Raw genomic sequence first — 13,402 nt, 5'->3', positions numbered from 1 at the left:
GGTTTTTTTTTTCCTACTTTTATCCAATTTTTTCTGACCATTTGTTGATAAGACTTTCCATTCCCCTTTGAATTGCTTAAATATGCCTTGTATAAAATCAAAGTCTAATTTTTGATTTTTTTTTCTCTTCCATAAGTCTGTTTGTCTGTCTTTCTACCAGTACTGCCCTGTCTTGATTACTGCAGCTTCATAGCAACAAACATAAATAAATGGGGGAAAATATCGGTATTTCCTTCTCATTCCTGCTTTCAGGTGTGCCACATTTGCCCATGTGCTTTCTCTTTCTACGAAGACATAGGATAGAGATTTAGCTGTCTTCCTCACATTTATATATAGTAACCTAAAATTCCAGCTACAGTGGGCTCATCACCAGACTCCTGAAAGATAGCAAAAGATAATTAAACCTGTTACTTTGTTAATGCATAACAGAATTGACTCAGTCAATTCAAAAATTTACACTTTACCCGGCTGCAAGTGTCAATTTCTGTAAATTTGAATCTTTAAAATTTAAGTAATAGAATTCTAATCCTTGTTTAAAATAACAATAAATTCAAAAGGGATTATTATTAGTTTACATAACAGGAAAATCCAGAAATTCTAAGGCAGCTTTAGGAAGAGCAATATCCAAAGAGTATCATCAGTGCTTCCTCAATCTCTCCCATTGCCCACCTCTCTCCCCAACCACCACTTCTACCCATCTCTTAGCTCTTTTATTATTCTATGTGTTGGCTTCATTCTCAGGCAGGCTTTCACTATCTAGAGGTCCTGGGCAGCTCTTGATTTACCAATTTAGCTTCTCTTTCCAGTGATTTCAGAGTCTTGGGCTGATTCCCTGGTTCAGAAAAGGTCATGTGTTTGTCCTTGAGCTTCTCTTTGTAAATCTGTTTGACTGGGTATAAGCGACTTCCCCTCCCTCAGAACAGGACGGATTGGGGCCAGTTTTACCTGAATTAACTTTGCAAAGAAAAATAGAGTTGTAATTGCAAGGGAAAGGGAAAATGCATGCCAAGCAGACAAAAACAAGAGACCATTAGTACAGTTTGAGGATCTCAAAAAATTAAATTTGATAACCATGCTGAAGTAATTATTTTTAAAGGCAGTCTCATTGTATATATATATTTTTATCTATTCTTTGCATTCTGTCCCAGAGCAAGAAGACATCCATTTGTTTGTTTGTTTTGCAACATAATTCAAGAGGTCTGTGATATAAATTGAATCCCCAGAGTTTACCTGAAAACACTGAAGCCATCTCATGTTTTGTCGAATTTCTGACACCTGGTAGGATTTCAAACAATGTATATTTTTTGACTCTTTTATAGCATTTCCTGGCTACTAACAATAGGGGCATGGATGCATTCCTGTGCAGTAATCAGGTTTAAGCTGATTTTTAAAGGTTTATAATGTAATTTCTCTGAAAGAAAATTTAGATAAAGTAATTGGCATTCTGATCTCTGCAGGTTTACTTCATTTTTATAATAATTTAAAAAGTCCATTTAGCTGATTTGTCAGCCTTGTAAAACTTGCTGTTAGAAATCCATCAGAGTTCTTTGGAGAAGGGCCATTTTACATGGGTGAAAGGGGAAGGAAGTTTAAATCTTTTTGAATTTATTTGTTTTAGTCTCTGGTGCAAATCACCCAAAGTCCACATATAAATTAACTCCAACATTACCTCAAGATTAAGCAAGCTTGTTTTAACATCACCTTTTGATCTCTAGACAAAGTGGCTTTACATGTCTATGGATCAATGAGGCTACAACAATATGTCACCGTCCTCAGGACACTCTAAGGGTTATCTTCTAATATTATTGCTTAATACAAACTTGCTGGAAAGTGAATTGTTATGCCCTTAATAACCATCGTTGTTTAGCTTTAAGATCTCACCTTTCTAATTCCATAGTCGGGGCCTGAGAGTCTGAGGATAAATTGGACACCACTCCAGATGGTGCATTAGGCAATTCATTCTACTGGGCCAGCGTTTAGCTCAGAGACGAGCAAACTCAATTACCCTTTCCTTACTTGTCGTTATTTCTCCTTGACCCCGTCTAGCTCCAGAACACACTGTGATATAACAGAATTCTCTGGAAAACTCATATCTCTTATGGCCATTGGCATCTGTTTTCTCAGCTTCCTCCATGCTTGCCCTCAGCTTCTGCTTGCTGCCCTTCTGGAAATTTTTATCATGGCCAATTGCATTGCAAAGGGCCTCTTGCCTCCCCTTTCTTGTCGAAAGTATCACAGCCCACCTGTTCTTTTTTCGTTATTATTATTTTAATTATATTTCTAAGTATTAAAATCATCTGGAAGACATTTTTTCAACAAGGTGTTATCAAGATGAATAATATCATGCAAATGCTATCTCTCTCTCTCTCTCTCTCTCTCTCTCTCTCTCTCTCTCTCTCTCTCTCTCTCTCTCTCCTCTCTCTCTCACCCCTTCCCACCCGCCTTTTCCTTTCCCCCCAGTAACCTCTGCACTAGCCTTAACACATTGTGACATTTATATGTAGGGAATGAGAAACATTCCACATCAACAGAGCTCTTTAACCCAAATCTGGTCCCCTGTCAGAGAAAAATAAGAAAGGCCTCCAGGAACAAATTGGTTGAGATCCTTACCATCCCACTGCAGCATCTGGGTGAAGGGAAAGAGGTCCACTTGCCTCTTAGACCTCTGTAGGATGGGGCTTTGCTGATCTCCATGTTCCCTGCTTTGCAGAGGCTGCTTTCAGGTGTCTCTAACATAAAGATTCTTAAACTGTCTCTCTGACGATTGTTTTTCTTTGCCAGCCTGGATTTCCCAGGCTCTGCCATTGGCAAAGTGGCCTTGCCCTATTCCTCTGCTATCCATTATTCCTTGCCAGTGTCTGTAGCTCTTAGTCAGTGCTTTAGACTAGTTGTCAAAACTGTAACAGAAAGTATTTTTTGCTCGATTATATAATAAAATGTTTTCTTATTGCTTACATGTAGGCATTCCATTGTCCTACTACTAAACTTGATTATTACTCTATGTTCCCATATAAGAAGCAGTGCAAAATAGTGAGTAGAGATCATAGATTTGGGTGACTGCCTAAATTCAGGCAGTAACTCCAACCATCACCAGCTGTATGACCTTACAAAAACTACTTAACTTCTCCATGCTTCAGTTTCTCAACCACAGAATAAATATAATAGTAATACTAAGTCAAAGTTTGTTGGAAGGACTTCATGTCTACAACCCTGGTCTAAAACCCATGAGACTAGGTGTATCCTAGAATTATTATTATTTTTTTTAATTTAGTAAAGAAAGGTTATATGGTATATATACAATATATTATACAATATATTACACAATGCCTATGACAGAGTTTGGGCAGCATAGTCAAACATATTAACAATTCTACAAGGAAATAGATTAATATTCACACTCAGTCCAATAAAAGAAGCCACAAAGCAGTGCAGGTCAAGTTTTGCCATCAGATGAATTCCAGTTAGGACAGGTGTTACTGCTCAATGAGTTAGGAAAAGCAAACAGTATGTTTCATATCTGGCACCACATGAGTGTCGTTTCTAGCCAAGTGTTTAGCACGTAGTAAGTTCCCCAATGACACTGTCTATTACTATTATTACTGTTATTCAGTAAAAGCACTGTGGGACCTCTTTGTTAAGGTCAGGGACCCCCTCTTCTTGTAAGGCTCTGATTAACTCTTTCTGTCCTTCTTTAAAGGCTGTGGTTGAAACCTTTGGAGATTGACGGGACAGGTGTTAGAAGAGTTTTTCTGACAAAATCCTTTTATTTTCTCCTCAGGATAACTTTAATGTTCAGATATAGTCCACATTGGTTTCTTTTTAAATCATTTTTTATCGAAGTATGATTGACAAATGAAATTATAAAATATTTAAAGTGTACAATGTGATGAGTTAATACATGCATCCGTGTGAAACGACTCCCCCGTCTCGTTAATGAACACACCTGTCACCTCACATATTTATCTTTGTGTGTGTATGTGTGTGTGTGAGAGAGAGAGAAAGAGAGAACATTTAAGTTTTACTCTCTTAGTAAATTTCAACTATATAGTAGTCCCCCTTATTCATGGGGAATTTGTTCCGAGAGCCCCCCTGGATGTCTGAGATTGTGAATAGAGCCGAACCCTATATATACTATGTTTTTCCCTACCCATACACACCTAGGATAAAGTTTCACTTATAAATTACCATAGTAAGAGATTAACAACATAACTAACGATAAAATAGAGCAATTATAACAACATACTGAATAAAAGTTATGTGAATGTGGTCTCTCTTTCTCCCGGATAACAGTTCTGATCACGGAGATGGCTACTAAGTGACTAACAAGAGGATAGCTTCTAAAGATGGATATGCTGATCAAAGGGATGATTCATGTCCTGTGCAGGACAAAGTCGGAGAGGGGGGATGTCATTGTGCCATTCAGAATGGCCCACCATTTAAAACTTATGAATTGTTTATTTCTGGAATTTTCCATTTATTATTTTTTGGACTGTGGCTGACGGTGGATAAGTGAAACCACGAAAATTGAATCAGTGGATAATAGGGGCTACTGTACAATACAGTGGAATCACCTATAGTTCGTGTACATTCATTAGGTTCTAATCCCGTGGTGGCGAAGGCTCCAAGCAGACCTGGAAATGGCTGCCCATCTCCTCCCAACCCCTCCTCCAACCCCAGTCTTCTTCAAGACAGAGGACTTCAACTCCCTTGAGTTCCTCCAACACATCTGTCTGGTCTCTGCTCCTGAGAGGATCCACCTTACTCTTTTGTACTTGAGATGAAAGGAAGCATAGATACCATTACAATCTTCTGTTTCCTAGTTAAGCCACTGAGAAGTGGGCATCCCATCTTTTACTGGATATCACCTGGTAGCAAGTATGTAAACATTTTTTTTGGCAAGTTATAAGATACACAAACTACAGAACACTCCATGCTCCTGTTTGCTTTTCTACTTGACTTATATACATTATACCTTGGGACTAGAACAAAGGAAGACAAGATACCATTCACTGCTAACAGTAATTTATTACATCTACAGAGGGTGCCAAAAAAATGTATACATGTTTTAAGAAAGGAAATAAACTGGATTAAAAGTGTCATAATATATACCAATAATAAAAGATGACTGCAAGTCACATTAGACTTCTGCAATTACAAGAGGTGGTCAAAGTAGTTACCATCAGCGTAATTTTAATACACATTTTTCCTTTCTTAAAATGTGTATACATTTTTTGGCACTCTCTGTATATGTGCCCACAGGAAAGAAGCCTTCTTCCAAGCTAACTGGACAAAGCCATCACCTGCAAGGCCGACCTCATATATTTTAAAACCAAACATATTCAGCAACCTGCCTAAGATAGAGGTCATCATAATATTTTTCAGAAAAAAAATCATGTAACTCGTTTGGCCCCTAGTTTTCATTTTTAAAAAATTGTTACGGTTTTATAGTAACTATAATTGTTACTAATTATAGTCCAAATAAAACAAATATTCTATAAATTTTTGTGTAAGTAGGCTGGCCACTTGTTTAATTTTTTTTACTGTTTAATAAGCACAGGTTGAATATAAAAAGTTATTTATGTATATATACACATATATGGTATTATGGGATCTGTAGATATCAAAAAGCTAGATACCTATAAATAGATCGATAGATACTGATAGACAGACAGAAATACAGATATCTTAAAAAGGTAATCTAAACTATTTTCCCAAAAAAAAACTTATTTTTTTTTTCAGGACCTGTCTCCTCTATCCTCTCACTGAAATGTGAAATGCACTCAGGAGACCACTTTTTTTCCAGCCTAAAATTCCTAATGTTCTGAACACTTAATATGGTGCCCTTTAGGATTACTGCTAGTTGAACCTAAATTCTGTGGCCATTACCCTGAAAAGTACATCAGGCTGTGAAACAAGCTCTTACAGGAAAGCAGTTTTTCAAGCTACATTATGGTGCTTTTAGTGGAAATAAAATCCTTAATGAGAAAATGAGTCTCTTGAGACTTCTGGCTCCAAGGTCAGTTCTGCACACTTGCCCTCGTGGTTGGCAGAGAATCCGTTAAGGGACATTTCGGGGAGCTCATCCTGCAAAAGGTCCAGGAAGAAATAAGATGACAGCTGGTTCTCTAGAGCCTCTGTTGGGCAACTTTATAATGCTTTGACAAATTTCCTCTGAAGCTGTTCCCACACAATAATACGGAGTAACCCAGCTTCTCCCCTGCTACTTACCGACCAAGGAAGGAGAAACTGGGTTGCTAAGAAACCTGTTTCAGTAGCACTTGGTGGAACTAACACTTGTCAGCTAATAAGAGTTTAGTGAGAATAAATTTATCAGAATCTTTCCAAGTAGATTAATACATCGTCAGCATTTAGAAGTCTTGGGCTCTCCATTTATTTATCTTTACTTCTATTCACATGTGGTGCAGTACTGCGTAAGTGTTTTCAGAGTGTCAGCTGAGGTCAGCCTACTCTGCAGTATTATCCTTAGCTGGCTCTTCCTGGGTGGGGGTGACGAGGACAGAGAGGTCTTTTCTTAGTCACTGTTATTTGATGCTGGACTCTATTATGTAAGGTGTACAAAGAAGTGGCAGCTTTTAGAGGAGACCTGGAGAGTGACAGAACTTACCTGAACCTAGAAGTATGAGGATTAGGGAAGTAAATGATGCTTCAGATTCAGAATCATTCACCAAATACTAAGATGAGTATTGTGGATATTACTGAAAAAAGGATAATGGAAAAATCTCTAAAAATGAATGTGCATAAGTCGCACTAGGTGGTCTCCGTGAGTTGGTGGTGTAATTTAGGTGTGACTGCCCCTCCTCCAGGAGAGTGGTTTAAATGGGCTTTGATAATAGGATGCAGAGAATAGGACTGGCATGATTTTGTTCATTCCCAAATCTTATGCACCCACATTTAAGGCTTCTTGGTAAGCTACAATGGACACTTCATCATTATGAGAAATGGAGAGGACACCAAAATGTAATTACATTTAATTTATGGAATTCAGAACAATAACAACCCATAAATTAGGACAAATAAGAGAAAGGGAAAATCTAGTCTGGTTTCCTGAGCCCCTTTCCTCTCCCCCTCTTTAGCATTAACCAAGGCTCACTGTAATGTGTATTATAACTGGTGAATTAACTGGTGTGCTTCTTTGTGATTTTACCTTCACCCAGAAATATAATTACAAAGCAAATAATATTACCTTGTTGATAGAGACAAAGTATATCAGAAATGGCGATATTACTGCAAAATTACAGAAAACACAGACTCCGTCCCCACTTTTAATTTAACACAATAGTGATAAAAGTTCGAAATGCTCCTAAATGGTGAAATTGAATGAGAGTTATCAGCATTTTGTTACTTACAAGCAGAACTAATTTCTTTTCACCCTTATGCAGTTAATTATATAATTCATGATGCATCTTCTTGTTGCTTTTGATGGTAGTAGTGTAACAATCCTCAGGGTTCTATTTGGAAGAACTTTCTTCTCAAGCTCTTGTTGGCCTATGAATTCACAAGGTAATAGTCATCAAAGAGCTGAGTAGTATTCTTGGTTAGAAAATGAGACACAAGTTGTTCAAAGGCTTATGAACTTCATTCAGTTCAAGTTTATGAAATACTTCCCCAGAGGGGAAAAATTCACCATCCACTTCATTTCATATGCCTTCTTACTCTGAGCCTCTTGGACATAATACAGTCACTGGTATACACTTTCACACACTGATGGAATCTACCATTGGATGGGACCTTTTCATTCTTGTTCAGACCAGAACTAGTGGCCAGCATAAATGTGGAAGAGGCTTCAGACCTGTATGTAACTCCTTGTATGCTGCTCTCTTCTGTCAGCCTTTTCAGAGGTTGCATATAATGCCTCTCTTGCTCAGAACTCTGGAAAGAAACCACACACTCCAGCAGTGACCCTCTGAGTAGCTGAGGGGACATTATGATATGGTATGACCCTTCTAAGTACTCTTTATCTTGTAGAGGGAAGACACTCATTTTAGGAGGCTATTCTCAGCTCTGATACAGCTGCCCCAGGGAGTCTCTTTCTTCTTTAAAGACTTTCTAAAGTCATTCTTTTTTCTTTATCCTTGACCCTTGCCCTAGCACTGTAGTACAGTGAACAGGTTCTTGCAGGATCTCTGTGGTAGGAGAGAATAAGGGTGAGCATTTCTTTTTTAGGTCAAGAGCAAGAAGAAGGGCTCAGAGCTGAGAGTGACATCAAGACTGACAATGTAGAATTTAACCCTAGCCCTGTGATCTTACAGCACAGTGAAGGTTAAAGAAATGTCCCCACCCTTTGTGTTCCAGGAAACAAACAGCTGATTGTAAAGAAGCACCTTCTCCATCTGATTTAGATACGACGCATAAGATGCCACTTAGGAAAAAGATGCCGCTTGTTCACTTAGGAAAAGGCCAGACACAGACTCTCCAATTTCCATGCTTTGCATTAAATGATTAACTGAATTGTGTGTGTCTGCATTAATCAATCGAAACAAAACGTTGGTTAACTGAGCTTGTTAAGTTTCTCTCCTTCGCCCAGGTCCTTGAATGTTGACCCACCTTCAGCCTGAGCCAGCATACAATCCCTGTTTAAGAGCCCCTATCAAGAATAGAATGGCCTCACAGTAAATCATTCTCTTCTCTGACCCACTGTCCCATCAGGCCACCTTTTATCCCCCTTCCCTGCACCTGGTTCTTTCTAGTTTTGTTTATTCTTCCTAAGAAAAGAAAGCACTTTTCTGCTTAACTTTTGAGACACTTGTAGATCTCTCGTCAGAGGTTCTTCCTATTGCAATGGTCCTTTCCCCCCAATTTTAGCACTTATCTGTTTTTAGGCCAAATTAAATGCCTAGACATTCCTTCCCCCTCACCCCCCTCCTCTCTCTCTGTCTCTCATTGGGCAAGTTACAAGTAGTTACCACTGAATAGTGATTTTTTTCTCTCTCTGAATTTCTATTGACCTTTGATGTTCTCCCAAATTACTGGGCAATCTAAAACCCCTTATTGAGATCTCTGTTTTATATAGATGAGTGTTTCAAAACCCATTGGAAAAGCCAATCAGTTTAATTCAGAAGAAAAACAAGCTTAGAAAACACAAGCAACTCTTACTTTACTTGTTTCTTTCCCCTCTTAGTAAGCAGACCATGATTTACCATAAAAATATCATCAATCTGCTTGTAGACCGAATACATTCTGAGGATTTTTTAGATAGAATAAATAATGATTATGCTCTCGTGGTACTGTTTTGGTATTTTTTTTTCTTATGGGAGAAGATTCATTCATGTGTTTTAAGTTAAAAATAGTATTTGTTTTTCTTAGCATTCATTGCTCGTCAGGGCATATATAGACTTTCACGGTTTAAGCCTTTTCAAATTAAATTTGAAGGACCACTATTCTTTCCTATCAGAGTAAAACACATTCTAAATCCCAATAAATCTATTTCTTTAATATGCCACTTGATGTATAATAGTGCAAACAAAAACACATAATAGGTTCCTCTTGAGAAAGGAATATGTATTTACTGCTGATGAAAGATCTTTTGATAATTCAGTTTTGGCTTTACCACTTGATTTATATCATCTTCCTACATTAATTTGTTTTTAATTTTTTTTTCTGCCTTCTAAGGTTTTCTCATTTCAGTGACATATACTTGAAGGATGAGTTTGATGAACTACAGAAGTAAAGATTCTAATTCAGAGGAAAAGCTTAAATTATTCTGTAGTCCCACAGACTCCATGCAAGAAACTGAGAAGTCGGGATTTCCAAGTGCTTCATCACAGCATTTTAGAACCAAGTGATGAAATCAATAACAAAAATACTCGCATTAAAACAGAGTGTGTTTCTTTAGTCAATAGTGAATGGCTCCCAGGAGTTTATGTTTTCCAAGTCTTTAACCAATGCAATCGCATACTCTAGAAGGGATGGCAGAGCTAGAGTTCTATAAAATCCATTTTTTATTATGGAACTTAATTTCAAAAATCTGTTCTTTCTATAAACTTTATTTTAATTCAGGAAAAAATAAATAACTTGTTTCACTCTCTTCGGTTAAAGAAGGAAGCAGTGTAGACGGCAAAGCCTCAAGGTGAAATTCACTGTTTTTAAAAATAATACACAAACCCTTTAGAAGTTCAGTCAGAGCACTGTCATATGGGAGCTCAAATCCTTCAGTCCTACTGTTTTCTAGCAGTCAAGGAAGAAGCTACTTATTGGAGCATTTTTCTTTATTCTGTCTTAATAGTGGAAACTATATTTTGGTAATCTTTTTTCTCTACGGTTATATTACATGAATGCATTTTATGAACCTCTTCAATTTCCGGTTTTAATTTCCACCTGCACCCTTTGCAAAGGTGACGGATTTGAGGGCATAAGCTGAGCTAGAATGCTATCATCCCACCACTGCCTCCTGTGGTAAGTAGGGGTCATTGGGTATCAGTTTCCTTATCTATAAAATACAATTCTGATGGAGATGAAAAAGGAGCTTATATTCAAAGCATCAAATGCTGGGGTTTGATTGGATGGTTGGTTGACTAATTTATGGTACTTGGTACTTAGTGGAGGATGACTAATTCTATTTATGTAAATTATTCATTTTCCCACAAAGCATCTATAAATGTTGCACTGTTACTCTTAGTCTGAATTGTTCTAGAAACATCTAACATAACTGACTGTGTACCTATTGGATGCTGGAAATGTCCCAGTCCTGTTTCTGGAGTGATTTTGGCTCATAAAAATAGGTAATCAGGGCATTTTATTTTTTTCTTCAATACATGTTTTCTTATGCTTTCACATGCATCTACTCTGAGTTAACTTTATCTTACTAAAATACTTTTAGGAAGTAAATCCTTCAGGAATAGGTATCAATAGGAAAACTTTTAGATAGTAAATTCCTTAGGAATAAATCAGTTAAGTTAATTTGTTACTTAACATCCCTGAGCAAGCTCTGTGTTCAGAGCCCTGGATGCTTTTGGCTTAAATTTAAGGATCTTTAAACTGCAACTAAAGCAAGATACGGCAAATCATTACCCTGTCAAATGGCAAGCATCCTCTCAGCTCCTTTGTGGACATTTCTCTCAAGTAGAAGTTATCTGGTTATTTCAGCTTACAAGTGGTATATTCTGTACAATGTGACAGCATGTAATATCTTCAAAATATGTGCTGGTGGATGAAGCTGATCATTTAATTCTTACAATTTAATTTCCTCATGGACCCATGTTTTCAAAGCTATAACATAAGTACTTTAAGCTACAGCATTCCCTAGCAACCCACCCACACTACTAACTTATTTAGATGTGCTCAATGAAATTGTATGTGAAGAGATTTCTTGAGAAGCTCTCTCCCTTTTATTGTCTTTTTATTATTTTTTTATACCAAGAACTGATATATTTCCCACTGACGAATGGCCTAATAAATAACTTTGATCAGTGTGGATTTTGGAAGAAGCTATTTACAAATACCATTTTAGTTTTATACATCTATGGTCTAATAAAGTATTTCAATAAAGGCAAATCCCGGCTCCCATGTTTTACTAGTTGTTTTTTTTTGTTTGTTTATAAATGTGGTCTTAATTTTCTTAAATTACTTGCCTGATCATTTATTATGTTTTTGAAATTAAGAATCTACCACTTTTGGCTCTGAACAGCACTATGGTAGTCAGGAAGAATAAGTGCCTTACAAAAGGTGGCAAGAAGGGAGCCAAGAAAAAAGTGGTTGACCCATTTTCTAAGAAAGATTTGTATGATGTGGAAGCACCAGCTATGTTCAATTTAAGAAATAATTGGAAATCACTAGTCACGAGAACTCAAGGAAACAAAATTGCATCTGACGGTCTCAAGGGTAGTGTTTTTGAAGTGAGCCTAGCTGATCTGCAGAATAATGAAGCTGCATTTAGAAAATGCAAGTCAATTACTGAGGATGTTCAGGGCAAAAACTGCCTGACTCATGTCCAGGATCATACCCATGGATGATCATGGCCTGGATCATACCCGTGACAAAAATGTGCTCCATGGTCAAAAAAATGGCAGACCATGATTGAAGCTCATGTTGATGTCAAGACTACCGATGGTTATTTGCTTTGTCTATTCTGCGTTGGATTTACTAAAAAGTGCATCAATCAGATTCGGAAGACCTCTTATGCTCAGCATCAGCAGGTCCACCAAATCTGGAAGAAGATGATGGAGATCAAGACCTGAGAGGTGCAGACAAATGACTTGAAAAAGTGGTCAATATATTGATTCCAGAGAGCAGGGGAAAAGACAAAGAACAGTCTTGCAAATTTATTTATCTACTCCATAACGTCTTTATTAAAAAAGTCAAAATGCTGAAGACGCCCAAGTTTGAATTGGGAAAATCTCATGGAGTTTCATGGTAAAGGAAGCAGTTCTGGAATAGCTATTGGGGATGAGACTGGTGCTAAAGCTGAGCAAGCTGGTGCATATGACTCCCCAGCCCAAGAATCTGTTTCAAATTCAGATTTTTCATGGTAAGAAATAAAACCTATTGGTGACGTTTGAAAAAAAAAAAAAGCATCTACTGTGTTTTTCTATGTATAATGCACACTTTGTTGCCCAAATTTGTGAGGAAAAAGTAAGGATGTGCATTACACATGGGTAGTACTAATTCCTTATCTATATAAATGTTTTTCATTCTTTTATTTATGCCTATGAGTTAAAAGTATAACTCTTGAAATCAATAACGATATCCGTATGCAAAATAGTAGCCTGGAATATGATAATTGGTTTTGTTGAATTTATGACAAACTTGCAACGACCCAGTTCTTGGCCTTCTATGATGTGTAAATATCATAAATTTGTTACCGGTACATAAAATTTCTTATACCTTGTATCTGTTCTTGTGTTTTGTAATTATTTGTTACATAAAATTTCTTGCACATAATATGTTAAAAATCAGTGCTAAAATTTCTTTATACTACAAAAAACAAGTACCTAAATGTAAACAAAAATTCACATTAAAATGAAAGATTTTTTCCCCCCGGAAAGTTTTGGCCAAAAACATGGGTGCACATTGTACACGGCAAAACACGATATTTATGTGTCCTGATGACTAGCATTATTTATTTTTAAAGAAGTGTGATAGTATAAACAAATTGACTAAGATGGAATAATACAGCCGTTGTATGAATGTTAGATGCTATTCATATGTTTTCATTAATACCTGTGATTACCTGTCAGCATATTCATTGTATGGCACAAGAAATGTGGCCTAGAGAGTACAACTTGCTCAAGTCACACAGCCAGTCACTAGCAGGATTGGGATTCTGGCCTGGTCATCCTAATCCCAAAGCCCATTCTTGCTCTTTATCCTGTGTCCTAGTTCTGTGTATGTGTCACGTGTGATACAGTTTCTGGCACAGAGTTGTCCCCCCAAACTTTTTGCTGAG

At 37.2% G+C, this 13,402-nt stretch overlaps 1 pseudogene across 1 annotated transcript; it reads left to right on the top strand.

Annotated features, from left to right (window-relative positions):
* Positions 1-11,648: 11,648 nt before the first annotated feature.
* Positions 11,649-12,488, top strand: LOC308506477 (small ribosomal subunit protein eS1-like; annotated as a pseudogene). Its single transcript has one exon. The product of its transcript is annotated as a small ribosomal subunit protein eS1-like (transcript).
* The last annotated feature ends 914 nt before the right edge of the window (positions 12,489-13,402 follow it).

Source organism: Rhinolophus hipposideros (assembly GCF_964194185.1).
Source record: "Rhinolophus hipposideros genome assembly, chromosome: 2".
Lineage (NCBI taxonomy): Eukaryota > Metazoa > Chordata > Mammalia > Chiroptera > Rhinolophidae > Rhinolophus > Rhinolophus hipposideros.
The sequence above is the reverse complement of the archived record's forward strand: the minus strand, read 5'-3'. Positions and strand labels throughout refer to the sequence as shown.